Source organism: Lampris incognitus, chromosome 1 (genome assembly GCF_029633865.1).
Source record: "Lampris incognitus isolate fLamInc1 chromosome 1, fLamInc1.hap2, whole genome shotgun sequence".
Classification (NCBI taxonomy): domain Eukaryota; kingdom Metazoa; phylum Chordata; class Actinopteri; order Lampriformes; family Lampridae; genus Lampris; species Lampris incognitus.
This window is the reverse complement of record NC_079211.1, coordinates 93125988-93143221: the sequence shown is the minus strand read 5'-3', so window position 1 is coordinate 93143221 and position 17234 is coordinate 93125988. Positions and strand designations below refer to the sequence as shown.

Here is a 17234-nt window from a genome sequence, read left to right as displayed (position 1 = left end):
CCTCTGCCGATCCGGGGAGGGCTGCAGACTACCACATGTCCATCCGATACATGTGGAGTCACCAGCCGCTGCTTTTCACCTGACAGTGAGGAGTTTCACCAGGAGGATGTAGCGTGTGGGAGGATCACGCTATCCCCCCCGAACAGGTACCCCGACCGACCAGATGAGGCGCTAGTGCAGAGACTAGGACACATACCCACATCTGGCTTCCCACCCGCAGACACGGCCAATTGTGTCTGTAGGGATGCCCGACCAAGCCGGAGATAACATGGGGATTCGAACTGGCGATCCACGTGTTGGTAGGTACGGAATAGACCGCTGCGCTACCCGGACGCCTCTGTTGTGGTCTTTAAGCATGGAGACAGTGTTTGGTTTCGGTGTATATGTCCAACCCGATGGGCGGAGCATGGTTAGGCAGGATATTTGAATTGACAGCTGACGTGGTCGGCCTCTGCCAGAGTCGGCATCCACCAATGTTCCCAAATCAGTCCCATCAACATAACCAACAGATAATGCAGAGGTCAAAGGTTAGAGTTTGGCATGAAAGTTGAGAACAACAGCTCTCACAAGGTATTCCTCTTTATCAGACTAGAATCACTACAGATTTGAAACATGGACTGATGAGTTTTTCAAGAAATTGTGTGTTTGTTTGTTTGTTTGTTTGTTTGTTTGTTTGTTTGTTAGGGGTTGCACAGAGTACCCAAGTAGCTACATCAATTCAAGTTTTTACATGACATTAACATGGAGTATACTGGTTAATCACGTAATGTTTCCTCACATGGTAGAATACCACACATGGTAGAATACCTCACATGGTAGAATACCAGATGTGTGTTTTCTTTATTATTGTATTTCACTGTGCACGTTTTCTTTCCCAAATTCGCCGTGATGTAATAATCGTGTACCAATTGTGAGTTGTGGGAGGATTTCTCAACGATGGCTCTCACATAACAGACAAGACTGTTGTAATACAGTAATTTGACAATGGGTGTCGCTAATGCGCTGTACTGTCCTCTAGTGTCTGCTTGTAGTTCCGGTTTGACTTTCTGAATAAACACGTGAAAGAGCAATAGGTTATGGGCCCAGAGCGTCGCTAAAAGGCTTTTTTACACGGAGTTTTGTGAGATAAACGGTGTTGTGGAATTCACAATGGAAGATAAGCTGTTTATTGACAAGCTGAGCGGACCAGAGAACTGGGCAACGTGGAAATTTCAGATGGAACATTTGCTGAAAGCCAAAGGACTATGGGGCATGCTAATGGAGACGGATATCCTAGCCGCAGATGCTAATGTACGCGCACAAGCTGAATTCACGAAACGGAGAGAGAAGGTATTCTCGGTGTTAGTGCTGAATGTAAGTACACCCCAGTTGTACCTGATAACAATCTGCCAGACTCCAAAAGAGACGTGGAACACGCTGAAATTACATTTTGAGAGAGATACTTTGGCAAATAAACCGTTCTTAAAGAAAAAAAATATTTCAGATGTGAAATGAAGGAAGGAGAAAGTTTAAATGAACATTTAAAACGAATGAAGAAACTGACTGATCAGCTAGGAGCAATAGGTTCTGTGATTGAAGAGGAAGACCAAATTATAACACTCTTGTGTAGTTTGTGTGGTATTGTCTTACATGTCTTATCATTCCAGTAGGTGGCAGTAGCGCCTAGCACTACAGACTGTACGTGTTGATATGTGCATGTCCCTGAAGAAGAGTTCCGAGTAAAAGAAGTTTAAACTACACCTTGCGTTGTCCGTCTGCTCTTTTCATGCTAACGGTACTACTCAACATATTGGCGACGACGGGATAATTCTGGCCCTACTGGGTATTTCGCCACCTCCGGCATTTTTACACAGCCCGGGTGTGCCCACTGTCCACTTTGATACGTGGATTCGTATGTTTTATAACTACGCATTTTTTATACACTGCCAGTCGATAGTGACTCTTATGCAGATGCTTTGAAAGCATTGAAAACTTATTTTGTCCCGAAGTTGAATGTCGTGGCAGAGAGAAATAAGTTTCGACAGAGATCTCAGAGGACTGGTGAGTCTACTGCAGAGTTTGCTGCTGTCCTGCGTGAACTCGTTGCTACATGTGAGTTTGGCGGGCTTGCTGACGATATGATGAGAGATCAGATTGTTGAAAAGACGAACAATGCTAGGATTAGAGAACGTCTGCTGCTTGAGGGAAATCTGACTCTGGAGAAAGCCATTACAATTTCATGCCAGATAGAACATGCAGTAGCTGGGGCTAAAGCGATGACCACTACACACCATGGAGCGTCAGCAGAAGTCGGCATGGTGCGTGGGGGGGTCTACGTTCCGAGGCGGGAAACACAGACGTCCACAGAAGCCTTCACCCTCCGCTTCCCGCCCTCCTTCCAACGCGGCTGCTGCTGGTAAGAGTTGCTACCGGTGTGGCTCCACAAACCACCTAGCAAATGACCCCAAGTGCCCAGCTAAATCAGCCATTTGTAGACAATGTAACAAGAATGGACATTATGCCAAAGTCTGTAAAAGCAAGTCTGCGTCACAAAATGTGGGGGAAGTGTCCACTGCTTCCACTGAGAGTGTTGACACTGTGACAGTGCTACACATTGATGAGAATGACGTGACACGGTGCAATAAACTGATGTGCTGTGTCTCCCTGGAGGCTTCCAGCGGCCCCACAATTACTACTGATTTGATAGGAGATACTGGGTCTAGCGTTTCCATCCTTCCTGAGCACATATACAGAAATCACTTCAGTGATGTGACCCTTTCAAAGCCCGAAAAAAGACTTACCACTTACACACAGAAACCCGTACAGGTGCTTGGTTGCATGGAGCTGAAAGTGACTTATGAGACAAACAGTGCATCTACACACATTCATGTGGTGCCAGCGGGAACGCCCATATTGGGCATGGACCTTTTCAATGCGCTACGGCTACAAATTTCAGATGGTAAAGTGACTGTTAGTAAAACCCTACCTGTTACAAACCCTGCTGTTCCCGTACACTACACTACTGTCAACATGGAGCCAACTGTCAATGCAGAGAGTACTGGGACAGTTAGAGGCTTCGTCTACCAAGTGAAGGTGAGATCTGACGTGCAGCCTGTACAGATGAAGCTACGCCGTCTGCCTTTCGCCGTGCGTGACCAAGTTTCAGAAGAGCTGCAGAGATTGAAGAAGGATGGATTGATTGAGCGCATCGACTCCTCACCGTGGGTTCACCCATTGTGGTGGTGAAACGGAAGTCAGGCCGGCTCAGGATATGTGCAGATCTCCGTGAGCCTAACAAGGCAGTGGTCATCGATAGCCACCCCTTACCACACATTGAGGAGGTGTTCCATGAGCTGCGAGGAGCACACATGTTTTCATCCATCGACTTACAAAATGCGTACTATCAGGTTCCACTCCACCCTGAGAGCAGAGACCTTACCAGCTTTATTACACATGATGGACTTTTCCGCTTCACAAAGGTTCCATTCGGTCTCGCCTCAGCTCCAAGTGCGTTTCAGCGTATGATGTCACAGATCCTGTCAGGCCTGGATGGCGTACAGTGTTACTTAGATGACATTGTGGTGTATGCCGACACCCCAGAGCTACACGAGAGAAGGCTAAAGGCCGTGCTGCACCGCCTGAACAGCAGTGGCCTGAAGCTAAATATGGTGAAGTGCCTTTTCAGACAAACCGAACTGTTCTACTTGGGGCACGTCGTTTCTGCATCGGGTATCCGCCCCAACCCAGAGCACGTTGTTGCTATCAAGAAGGCCCCTGCTCCTGAGGATGCTACTGCCCTCCAATCCTTCCTGGGCCTCACAGGGTGGTATTCTAAGTTCCTCCCGGGTTATGCTTCTGTGGTGGAGCCCCTCCGTGCTCTCCTGAGAGGGGACGCACAGTTTCAGTGGACTGATGCTGCACAACGAGCTTTCACCCGACTCAAGGAACTGATTGCTACAAGCCCAGCGCTCACGTTATTCGACCCCACTCTCCCAACAATAGTCACTACAGATGCCTGTGACTACGGCATAGGTGCTGTGCTCACCCAAATGCACGGGGGCACTGAATTGACTGTTGCCTTTGTGTCCAGATCTCTTTCTTCCAGTGAACGAAACTACTCCATCATCGAAAAAGAGGCTCTCGCCTGTGTGTGGGCGGCTGAGCGGTGGCGCACATACCTGTGGGGGAGACACTTTACCCTGCGCACGGATCACAGCCCGCTTACAACTCTATCTACAAAAGGTTTCAGGAGAGCAGGGATGAGGATAGCGAGGTGGTCTGCCCGCCTCATGTGGTTCAACTACAGTGTGGAATACAAACCTGGCCGTGACAATGTTGTAGTGGACTGCCTGTCGCGCCTGCCCCTGCCTGTCCTTGACCAACTGGAGTTGGAGGAGGACACTATAGCGCTAGTGACTGTTGATCTTACCTCTCTTACAGCTGACCAGTTACGCACTGCCTACACAGACTGCCCTGTTTTGCAGCAGGTCACCAAGCACATTCGCCAGCGGTGGCCACGCACTTCTAAGGGCCTGGACCCGGCCCTGTTGCCCTATTATCGTGTACGCACTGAGTTGGCTGAGCTGGATGGTTACCTGATACGTGGCACTCACCGTGTGGTGATTCCCCCGGCTCTTCAGTCACAACTCATACAGCTGGCTCACAATACTCACCAAGGCATCGTCAGGACAATACAGAGGCTGAGAGAACTCTACTGGTGGCCTGGAATGGACTCTGATGTTGAAACTGCCATCAAGTCGTGTGCTACCTGCTCCCAGCATGACAAAACAGCCAAAACACGAGCTGCTCCCCGGCAACCTGTTGCCTTTCCCAATGCTGCCTGGGAAAAGCTCGCTATGGATATAGTGGGTCCGTTTCACTCTTCTTCCCCTGACTGCCGGTTTGCTATAACATTAGTGGACTATTACAGCAAATGGCCAGAAGGGGCCTTCACATCAGATTTGACGTCTGCCACTGTCCAGCCAGAGGATGTTTACATGCCCCCTCCTGCTGCCCCGCCTCCTCGAGCATCTCCTGTTCCCCAGCGAGGCCGCAGGCAAGTTCGCCCTCCTGCTTGGTTGGAGGACTATGTACCTTAAGCTTTTCAGAGGGGCAGGTTGGGTGTGTAATGGACTGTGTTATGGACTGTTACACTTAATATGTTTTCACCTTAAAAAAGGACTATTGCACTTTCATATGTTTGTAATATCAGCAACAAAAGAAGAAAAAGTAATTGGTATTGAAAAGGGAAAGTAAGCAAATATACTGTCTTGTATAAGGTGAATTTGAAAAAAAAAGAGAAAGGACACCTGTCTTGTCTGTTTGTTGGTTGGTAAATACACTGTTCATGTGTTATCACGAAGTAATCTATGGCAAATGCACTGACATTCTGATAAGATGTTTTAGTTAGTGATGACTGCACTTTCAGTGTAAAATTGATATGCAATATTTTTTGACATATATTTGATATGCTATATAAGCTACTTTCAGTTACAAATGGTTGACAAGTCAGAGTCGTTTACTTAAAGTGTTCATTCAAAACATGGTTTATTGCAGGAATGTTATTCTTAAAAGAGAGGGATATGTGGTATTGTCTTACATGCCTTATCATTCCAGTAGGTGGCAGTAGCGCCTAGCACTACAGACTGTACGTGTTGATATGTGTATGTCCCTGAAGAAGAGTTCCGAGTAAAAGAAGTTGAAACTACACCTTGCGTTGTCCGTCTGCTCTTTTCATGCTAATGGTACTACTCAACAGTTTGCCACCAAGCTATGCTACAATTGTCACTACGCTAGAAACAAAGACTGACAATTTGACACTACAGTTTGTTCAGTAAGCATTAATAAATGAAGCGCAAAAGCGAGTGAATGCTAACTCCAGTGGTGCACTTCAGGTGGTGTCATCACAATTTCGTGGAGATATGCAGGCTAACTCCAAGGCAGTGGGAGCTGAAAGACCAAGCACGTGGAGATGTTACAAATGTGGGAAAGAAGGACATATAAAGCGCGACTGTCCAAGTTGAAAAAAGAAAAATAAAACCCACAAGGCCAAAAGCATGATGTGTGAAGATGCAGAAGATTAGTCTGAATCGCTAAAGAGGCACACAACAGGTCGAATGGCTGATTGATTCGGGAGCATCAAAGCACATGACATGTGATAAAGAAATTCTTCAAGTCTACCAGCAATTCTCAAAAGCACAGTCTGTGAAACTCGGTGACGGCAGGGTGGTTGACGCCCTAGGACTTGGCAATGTCAAAATGAGAATGACTTTCAAAGTAAGTGATGTAAAAAATGTCACAATGTATGACGTGCTGTATGTTCCAAAGCTATCTGGGAATCTATTCTCAGTGGGAGCTGCTGCCAGAAAAGGAAATACAGTGCAGTTCAAGAAGTCTCGCTGCTACATACGTGGGAAAGATGGAACTCTTCAAGGAATGGGAACACAAAGATCTGACGGGCTGTATCAGCTGGACGTCGAAGGAAGTTCGTCTGCCTGTCATGGTGCATCAAGTGCATCAGTAGCAGCCAGCCTGTGGCACCAGCGCCTGAGTCACACCACCAAGCTGAAGGAACTAAAAGATCTGGTGAACGGAGTGGACTTCTCTGCAGAGAAAGAGGTTAATTTCTGTGAAGGCTGTGTGGAAGGCAAGCTGTCTAGAAAGCCATACAAGCCAGTTGGAGAAATCCGTTCCAAACGCAAGTTGCAGCTGATCCATAGTGACGTCTGTGGTCCCATGCAGACTGAATCTATAGGTGGAGCAAAATATTTTGTGACTTTTATCGATGATTACTCTAGATGCAGCAAGGTATACTTTCTGAAACAGAAGAGTGAAGTCCTTAGCAAATTCAAGGAATTTGAGAAAACTTTCTCCAATGAGTGTGGGCAGAACGTCACGAGACTGAGAACAGACAATGGTGGTGAGTACATATTAAAGGAGTTTCAAGAATATTTGAAGGCTCAAGATATCCACCATGACATGACTGTACCTCACTCACCACAGCAGAATGGTGTTGCAGAAAGAAAAAATAGGACATTAATTGAAGCAGCTAGAAGTATGCTGTCTCATGCCAAGTTGCCAAAGATGTACGGGGCAGACGCTGTAGCAACCGCAGCTAACATACAGAACGGGCTGCCCACATCTGTCCTGAAGCAAGAGACACCCTACGAGAGATGGTGTGGCAAAAACATGAGTCACATGAGAGTGTTTGGCTGTGTTGCTTATGCACATATCCCAGACATAGAGAGAAGAAAACTGGACAAGAAGGTTGTGAAGCTTCGTTTCATGGGATATGCAAACAATGCCAAAGGCTATCGCCTGTTTGATGAAGAGAAAAGGAGGATTCTAATTCGTCGTGATGTCATCTTTAATGAATCAGACTTCGACTGGAAACAGGAAGTGGAGGTGACCTGCTCAGAGAACGAGGTAACCATGAACACAGATGAGAGTGGAACACCAGATGACGAGATCACTGTCGATGAAGCTGCTAGAGAAGGCGGCAGAATCAGAAGGGCTCCAAGGAGATATGGATATGATGAGTTTGCTTTTGATCATTATGCCAATGTGTGTCATGTCATAGAGCCAAGCACACTGAAAGAAGCAATGATGAGTACTAATGCAAAGGAATGGCAGGAGGCGGCTGACTTGGAATATGAGTCGCTGCTGGAAAATGAGACGTGGGACCTAGTGGATTTACCAAGGGATAAAAGGGCCATAGGATCAAGATGGGTGTTCAAAGTCAAACATCATAGTGATGAACGAGTGGAGAGATACAAGCGCAGACTCGTCGCCAAGGGCTACTCACAGTTGTATGGTGCTGACTATGATGAAACTTTTCCCCCCGTGGTACGATTCAGCTCAATTCGTACATTACTGTCCTTTGCCATCCAGAACAATCTACATGTGCACCAGATGGAGGTAGTAACTTCATTCCTTAATGGACACCTGGAAGAAGAAATCTACATAGAGCAACCAGAGGGATACATCAAACCAGGGCAGGAACACCTGGTGTGTAAACTGAAGAAATCAATCTATGTGTTATGCTCGCGCACCAGAACCCGACCCGTGTGGCAAAACCCAAGACAGACAGACACAGGATGACTTCAAAATCCAAAAAGTGGTTTTATTGTGGGAGGGGAATGTATGGTGCAAAAAGCGTTCCGTTAGTGGGATGTGTGAATAAACTATGTGCGGTGTCCCGTGGTTTGGTTTGGTATAACTATGTGTGAGTGTTTTTAGCCTATGTGTGGTGCGGTATGTAAATGACCAGGAGGTGTTGAAATAATGTGCGTGCACCTGGCAAGAAAGTCCAGTCCGTGATCCAAGAGGGATTGTCCGAGGAAGTCCGGGTCTGAGATCCGGGAAGTCGAGTCCGAAAAGGAGGGGTCCAGGTAGAGGGACAAGGGGGGAGATCGCAGGAGAGGTCCGGGGAAAAACGTGAAGGTCGCTGGGGACAAGGGAGACGCGGGGAGCCGTGGAAGTCGCGGAGGGAGAGTCTTGGGAGGAAACAGACACGAAGATAAGACACTGGGAAATAAACAGAATGCAAGGAACGCTGGAGGGCTTGTCAGAACTTTACCGCAGGGTTCAGTACGTCGAAGCACGGAGTGGTGTTCTGGGAGACTTCTTGTAGAGGGCTGCCTGATTGCCACAGGTGTGCCTGATGGATGATGGCAAACACCTGGTGCAGTGCAGCTCTCGTCTCCTCAGAGCGCGAGCTGAGCACTCGGATGTTTCCGGCAGGTCCGAGCTGGGGGAGTGGCTTGAACGTGCCGGGGAGGCAGCTCGGGGCGGTGTAACCACAACAATCACCCCCTCTCCCTTGACACCTGCTCACCCCTCCTTCACCCCGGCACACCTGCTGGCCGTCAAGCAATCACCCCCTCTCCCTTGACACCTGCTCACCCCTCATTCACCCCGGCACACCTGCTGGCCATCAAGCAATCGCCCTCACCCTTAAGAAGCCTCCAGTCCATTCATGGACTTCAGCCTGCCAGTCTACCTGCCACTGAGCCAACTCCTGCTCTACCCCTGGGATCTGCCACTTCAATAAAGACTTGATTTCTTCCCTTACCTGGTTGTCCCGTCTGCTTTTGGGTTTTTACAGATACGTGACACAGAGCTTTGTAAAGTGGCTGAAGGAGGTGGGCAGCGCGAGGGAGGAAACGGTTATAGAAATTCACCATGCCCAAAAATCCTTGCAATGCCTTAACAGAGACTGGGCGGGGAAATTCCGCCACCACTTGCACCTTAGAAGGCAACGGGACCGCGCCTTGCGGCGAAATGCGGTGACCCGAGAAGCAAGAAGTCAATCACCGGCAGTCCAAACTGACACTTGGCCGGGTTGACTATCAGGCCGTGTTCGTCCAGACGACGGAAAACCTGTTTCAGGTGCGCCAGGTGCTCTTCAGCTGACGGACTGGCCACTAATATGTCGTCGAGATAAACGAACACGAAAGCAAGGACACGCAACACCGAGTCCATCAGCCTCTGAAAGGTTTGCGCTGCCCCTTCAAGCCAAAAGGCATGCGCATGAACTCAAAAAGCCCAAATGGGGTAATCACTGCGGTCTTGGGCACGTCCTCTGCCCACACGGGAACCTGATGATAGCCGCGCACCAGGTCCAGCTTAGAGAAAATAGTGGTACCTGCCAGGCGTATGGAAAAGGCCTGTATGTGCGGGATGGGATAGCGGTCATTGGCAGTGACGTTGTTCGGACGGCGAAAGGCCGCCACGACCCATCCGCCTTGGGCACCATGTGAAGCGGCGAGGCCCACAGGCTTTTGGAACGCCTCACTATACCCAGACGCTCCATGATGGCGAACTCCTCCTTAGCTGTAGCCAATTTTACCGCGTTGAGGCGCTGCGCGTGCGCAAAAATTGGCGGTCCCACAGTGGGAATGAAATGTTCCACCCCGTGTTTAGTAACCGCGGTGGAAAAGGCAGGCGTAGTCACCGATGGAAAATCCGCAACAAACATTGAAAACCATCACCTAATGCTAAAAAGTTAGCGTGTGTAAACGGCTACCCAGTCGCACGGACTTTCGTTAATCTATCAGATCGTGATACCATCACGATTATGACCTGATTTACGTGATGTGGTCACGACTCGCCGACTAATGAGGTTAGGGTTAGGGTTCTATCAGATCGTGACCACATCACGTAAATCAGATCATAATCGTAATGGTATCGCGATCTGATAGATTAAAGTCCGTGCGACTGGGTTGGTTAACGGCCCGGCTCCCCCTGTCTCGCACGGAAAAGTGGCGAAGACACAGCATCAATTAAACGGCGGTTTGCAACATCAAAAAGCAGACCATTAGCACACAGAAAATTCGCGCCGATAATAGGAACAGTAATGGAGGCGACTACAAAGTCCCACTCGAAATGGCACCCGTGGAAACAAACAGTCACCAACCTTGTGCCAAACGTCGCAATGGACGAACCGTTAGTTGCACTCAACTATGGGCCGCCGCCGTCGGCTGACATGTCTGTGCTAGCTGGAGGGAGTAGGCTCTTTTGCGAGCCGGAGTCCACCAAAAACCGTCTTCCTGAGTCCTTAATGAAGAGCAGCTCACTACGTCCACCAGCGCCCACAGCTGCTACGGAGCGCTGGCCCTGGAGTTTCCCGGCGCCTCAAACGTGCACGGAGGGCCTAGCCTTGCCGCCGAACCGCTGGTGGAAGAAACAAAGGCCGCTCCCGCGCCGTCTCCGGACAGTCACTCCAGCCACCACTGCCGGGTCCGCGTCCTTCGACGCCGGCTGCAGAGGCTCCGATGCCACACTCTGCACAGAGAACCGTCTGGTATCCAGCAGGACCCGATCGGCCTCCTCAGCCAAACCTCGGCAGTCACCAGCGGCCAGACACGGGGAGTTAGCCAAAGCCGCGCGCACAGGAGACGGGAGCTGGCGCAGGAAAACGTGCGGGAAAAGGAACCCACCTTCGTCCGAGCCTAGCAGCGACAGCATATTGTCCATGAGATCCACAGCCGTCCCGTTGCCCAAACCGGATAGGGAAAGGATCCTATCTGCCCTCTCTGCGGCAGATAGGCTGTACCTCCGGAGCAGAAGATGTTTGAGGGCGACGTATTTACCGTGTTGGGGGGGGGGGTGGGTGGGCGCAACAGCTGCATGGCCCGGCGTGTGGACTGCTGGTCCAGCGCAGCGACAACGAAATAGTATCTGGAGTCGTCCGCGGAGATTCCACGCAGGTGGAACAGCGCCTCAACATGCTGGAACCATGAAGCCGGGTCGCTCTGCTAGAACTCTGGGAGCTTCACAGCCGCGGCGAGAACGGCCGGCTGTGCGAGTTGGGCGGCGTGGCCGAAGTGGATTCACACTCCTCTTCTGCTCCAAACATGTTCAATTCGGGGTCACCAATGTGGCAGGATGAGGAAAAACACAGGAGACGAAGGCGAGTTTGAACTTTATTCCTCAGCTCTAAAACCAAACTGAAACAGGAACAACCTTGCACCAGAGAGCCCGGGAACGTAAACCACGCCCCCAGCTCGCAGCTCTGCTGGGTGAGAGGCATAGCCCCTAGTGTCCGCCACATCACGTCTGATTCTGTCTGCGATAGCCTATTTTGTGTTTCGGTATAGCCGATCGCACAACACAGTTGTTGAAATTGCAGGTGAAGGTCTGGAATGCTGACTCCTCTCTCGCCCTGCAGGGGTACTTTGACTGACCCTGAACTCCTCACCGCTCCCAAGGAGTAGTCGTTACCTTGCATAGTTGACATGTCATCGGTGTATGATGTGTGTGTGTGTGTGTGTATGATGTGTGTGAATTAATTGTAAAACGCTTTGAGTGGCTGTTGCAGCTAGAAAAGTGCCATATAAAATGCAAGTTGACTGACTGATTGATTGATACCAAAAACACCACAGTCAACGCCAGGCGAGGCCGCCGCCAGACCGTCCTCGGTGTTGTCAGAACTGCCAGTCTGCATGGGCTAGCAGTTAGCTTAGCCTGCCCCGCTTCCACATCCTGTCAGTAACAATAAGGTTAAAATATCATCCATACGTCACCATTATGTAAGGTGAAGTATGGATGATATCATGTGTTATCTTCATGTCATATCATTAATTTAATGCTTTGCTCTATGTGCTGAGACCTACCCCGTCACAGTTGCAGTCTTTTAATTAACACAAGACACCCCCCCCCGACTGCTTGAGAACTTTAGTTTTTCAGGAAAGGAGTACTCAAGTTGTAAAGTTATGAATTTGTGCAACCCCTAGTGTGTGTGTGTGTGTGTGTGTGTGTGTGTGTGTGTGTGTGTGTGTGTGTGTGTGTGTGTGTGTGTGTGTGTGTGTGTGTGTGTGTTTGGTAACTTCACTTGGGATTATTTGCAGCTGATGAAGCAAATGGAATAACAGAAACACACACATACCACATACCACACCCCCACCCCTCCAAACACACACACACACACACACACACACACACACACACACACACACACATGCAGATGGACGCACAAACATATACACTGACGGACAGGCTGACAGATTTACTGACAGACAAAAAACTGACAGACATAAGAGAAAGACATATGACAGGACAGACAGATATATAAATTTAGTCTCATCTATTCTATGCCTCCTATATCTACCCCCACCCCTCACACACACACACACACACCCCTCCTCGTCAGTCATCAGTGTGTGATTAACACCTCACATGGCAGCTTCTCTGTCCAGGGTCACATGATTAGCAGACGGCAACAGAAAACAGACAGCGGAGGGTTTAGAAGGGATCGATTTAATAGCTAATATAACATATGTGGGTGCTACAGTACACGAGTGTGTTCATTTATAGCATGGCTGGCAGGAATGTGTTGTCCAAGTAAGTACTGCTTACCCGCATAATGTTCATTTAACCCAGTCGTTCTCACAGCTTTTCTTTGATGCCCCCCCCCGCTCCAACAAAATGGTGACAAAATGGGCCAAATTTAACTTTATTTAAATATCATCAGGATCAGGAACACTTCTTTCATTTTTCTTTCAGTAATTTCTGTTGTGCAAATAACAAACCCAAGTTCCACTTCAACTTATCAAACCTGTTTTCGTGATATTTGTCACTAGATTGCTCCATCAGTCGGTGTGCCTTTTCAGAAACAGAAAAACGAAATAAAAATTAAAAATCACTTTACGAGAACAATAACAATAAAGTTCAATCTGTGCACAAAAAAAGAACAAATGCAGATATTTGGGGAAAACGATGAGCAAGTCAATTTGTGAGAGCTCAAGTCTTATCACTGCATTCATTAGTGGCTGCAATGAGCCTGTTTTGCACTGCACAGCTTTTCAAAACGGGGTTGCAGGCTTGATATTGCCACTCTCAAGTCATGCTCAATGTTGAGTTGAGATCTGTACTTGGTTTTAAGTGAGACAACAGCAGAAAAGCCCATCCCACAGAGACAGGATGTGGTGAAGGGAAGCAGAATGCCCACAGCCCTCTGTCCTATGAGCGGATACTGCCTCTCCCACCAAGCCAGAATTCACTGTGTCAGACACAGTGTATTAACCCAAACCCTACAGTCTTTTTGATGATGGGAGGAAACCGGAGCACCTAGAGGAAACCAATGCAAACATGGGGAGAACATGCAAATTCCACTCAGAAAGGACCTGGGACGGTCTGGTGTTGGAACCCAGGACCTGCTCGCTGTGAGGAAACAGTGCTAACCACGGGGCCATAATGTCACGATTATTCTGGCCAAAATAATTGCAATTCACGACATTATCCCGATAATAATCAAAATATGGTTAAAACTCTTAAATGGCACTATAACATACTGGAATCACTTCACCTTACATTTTGTTAAGAAACAAATATATTGCATCACAGATAGGGCACACATACTTTTGGCCGGACTGGCCAGCGGGGCCAGCCGTACAAATGCAAATGCCCCTGAGAGACTGACTGAATGATCATAGTTAGAGTGATTGACTGGGGGATCAGCTTGACTGTTGTGTCCAGCAAAACTCGGACCACGACTTTGAATCAAACTGTTTTTATTGCTGCCACAGTAAACGTTATATACACGTGCAGTATAGTATAAAAAACGTCTTGTGTTACTGCCGTAAACCGACTGCTGTAAACCGGCTGTAGTAAAACTTAAAGCTGCAGTGTCCTAAGCTACAGTCACACTATTGTGACTTATACACAAAATCCCCCCCCCCCTCTCTACAGAAATCACCAGAACAGTGAACATGAATGAACTGTATCACAACTAGGTAAACTGGGTGGACTACCAGTTACCAGCGTAGCCATGTGGATTATTCTGCCACGTGACAGGCCACGCTCTAACTAACCTAAACGTCAGAAGTCCGTAACATAGTCTTTCAGATAGCCTGGTGGAGCCCGAGCTCGAGCTGGCCGGACCTCATGATCAGCTGCGGGGCCCCCACCCTCAGCTGCGTGTCCCTCTGCGGGTTCTGGCTGTGCTATGGGAAAGTCACAGTCTGCCGCCATGGAACCCCACTTCTCCGAGGCATTGGGGTGTGTGGTGTTAGGTGGAGTTACCTTGTGAAGTCGGCTGGCATGCCACCGTGACCCATCAGAGAGGCAGAATGTCGCTGCACCTAGCTGACTGGTGACCTGCAGTGGTGCCAACCAGAAGGAGAGCAATTTGTGACCCTGGTGTGGCCGACGGACCTGGACCCAGTCCAGAACTGTGAACTGTGGCGCACGCACTTTACGCCTCCTGTCAAACCGCTGTTTCATCTGATGTTGACGGCCAGCGATCCTGCTGCTGTACTGGACCGGCATTACCGATGCAGATGCGGTAGCCAACTGTGCTCGCAGGCGATCCAAAGGAAGTTGGAGCTCCCGGCCTATCATGAGGTGGGCTGGTGAGCTGCCTGTGGTTGAGTGTGGTGTCGCCCGGTAGTGCAGCATGGTGTGAAGTAAAGCAGCTGAGAGAGGTAGACCGTCAGCCGGATGTGCCCTGATGCCGTTTTTTAGTGTTTGGTTGAACCTTTCCACACCCCCATTGGCTTCTGGGTGGTAAAAGGCAGTGCGAATGTGGTTGATCCCTTTGTCTGCCAGGAAAGCTGCAAACTCAGCTGAGATTTAGGGATCCCCCATCTGGCGAACAGAGAGGCGAGGAAGGCAGTGACCACCTGGGTCGTGACCGAACCCGCAGCGATCACTTCCGGCCACTTAAAGTGGAGGTCGTATGCCACCACAAGGAAGCGCTGACTACGCGGGACACCATGGAGCTCCCCACAGATATCCACCTGGATGTGCTCTCAGGCAGTGGCAGGCCAGTGTACTGGTAATAGTGGGGGTGGGGCCGGCGGGCCGGTCTTCCCACTGACGAGGCAGGCTGTGTAGTCTTTTACCATGGCCTCGATGTCCCTGTCAATGCCCGGCCACCACACAAGGCTCCTGCAACGCTGCTTCACCTTCACAATGCCCAAATGACCTTCGTGGGCCATGGCTAGGATACGTGCCCGCAGGCTGACAGGGACCACTGTGCAGAGCCCCCGAGCCACGCAGACATCATGCCAACAGGACAGCTCCTCCCTGACCCTCCTGTACGGTACCAGCTCCTCAGGGACCGTCAGGGGCCAGCCCTCTCGGATGAAGGTACGCAGTTGGGAGAGGAGGGGTCCGCCTCCGAGGCAAGCTGGAGGTCCTGGAGAGAAACTGCAGCTTGGAGTGGGGCGTGCAACATCTGAATGAGGTCTGGCTCCGTTAGGTCTGGGCCTGAGTCTGGCGTGGGGCCAGGCCTAGCTCTTGAAAGAAGGTCCGCCACTACGTTATCCCGACCTGGGATGAACTGAGGGGAGAAGTCGTACTGCTGGAGCCTCTCGGGCCAGCGGTGGACCCGCAGCGGTTTGTGTCCTGACCCCGACAAAGCTAGTAGGGACGTGAGGGCCTGGTGGTCAGTCCGCAGCATGAAGTGCCTCCCATACAGGTAGATGTGCCAATGCTCATATGCCCACACACATGCCAATGCCTCCTGCTCCCCCACGGAGTATTTCTGTTCAGCCGCAGTGAGTGAGCGAGAGGCGAATGCAACAGGGTACTCGGTGTCGTGCTGGAGCTGGGACAGCACAGCACCCACTGCTGTGTTGGAGGCGTCACAGGTCACTACAGTGGGGCTGTTAATGTCAAAATGTGCCAGCACTGGGGGAGATGTAAGCTGTTCCTTAAGCTGGCGCACAGCTGCAGAGCAGGCCGGGGTCCATGTCCAGGCCGCATCCTTTTTTAGGAGTTCCCGTAGTGGGGTTGTTGTTGAAGAATACTGAGGCAGGAAGCGCAAGTAATAGGCTGTCATACCCAGGAAGGAAGCGAGCCGGGTCGAGCATGTGGGTTCAGGGAGGCGTTGTATTGCCTCCACATTAGAAAGGAGCGGGCTGATGCCATCAGCAGTCAGGCGGAAACCCACAAACTCGATGGCGGGTACTGAGAAGGTGCACTTCTCGCCATTCAGCGTGAGATTGTGGCTGGAGAGGACATTGAGCACCCTAGTGAGGCGCTCATCGTGGATGGCTGCAGTCGGGCCGTGCACCACAATGTCATCTAGGTAGATGACCACCCCAGGAATGCCGGCAAATATGGTGGACATAATTTTCTAAAAGCAACTGGGGTCAGAGCTGAGGCCGAATGGCATACGTGTGTAGCGGTAAACCCCAGTGTGTGTCACAAAGGCAGTGAGGTCACGGCTGTCTGGGTGTAGTGAGACCTGCAGGTAGCCCTGGCGGAGGTCGAGTTTTGAGAACCGTGAAATTTTGCCGTCAACTCCTCTACTGTCGGTAGTGGGTACTTATCTGGAATCACCGCCTTGTTCACTGACCTGAGATCGATGCATGGACGCAGCCCTCCTGACTTATTCATTGCCACCACCAGGTTGGAGATCCAGGGTGATGCGTCCACACGTCGATTATGCCTGCGTCTAGCAGCTTCTCCAGTTCAGCAGTTGCGTCGTCACGCAGGTCAAGAGGTAGGCGGCGCAGAGGCTGGATGACTGCGCGCACCTCAGGATTCAGGAGGGGCTGGTGGTTAAAAACAGTTGGGCAGCCCAGGCCACTGAACAGAGAACGCCAGCGCTGCTGCCATGACAGGCCCACAGCCAGGATGGTACAGCCAGCATTGTCCATGAGAGAGAACCCTAAGTCACAGAACAAATCCAGATCCATAAGGTTAGCTCCATGATGGGACACCTGGAAAGTGAATGAGGTGAGGGCTTCGGTCCCATACCGAACTGAAAAGTCTACAGTACCCACCATACCAATCTTGGAATTGGC

General features: G+C 50.0%; 1 protein-coding gene across 1 annotated transcript in view; it reads right to left on the bottom strand.

Moving 5' to 3' along the window:
* The window catches only part of LOC130111186 (protein FAM240C), a 68507-nt gene that overhangs the window by 278 nt on the left and 50995 nt on the right, over positions 1-17234 (bottom strand). The gene's annotated exons all lie outside the window — the stretch shown is intronic.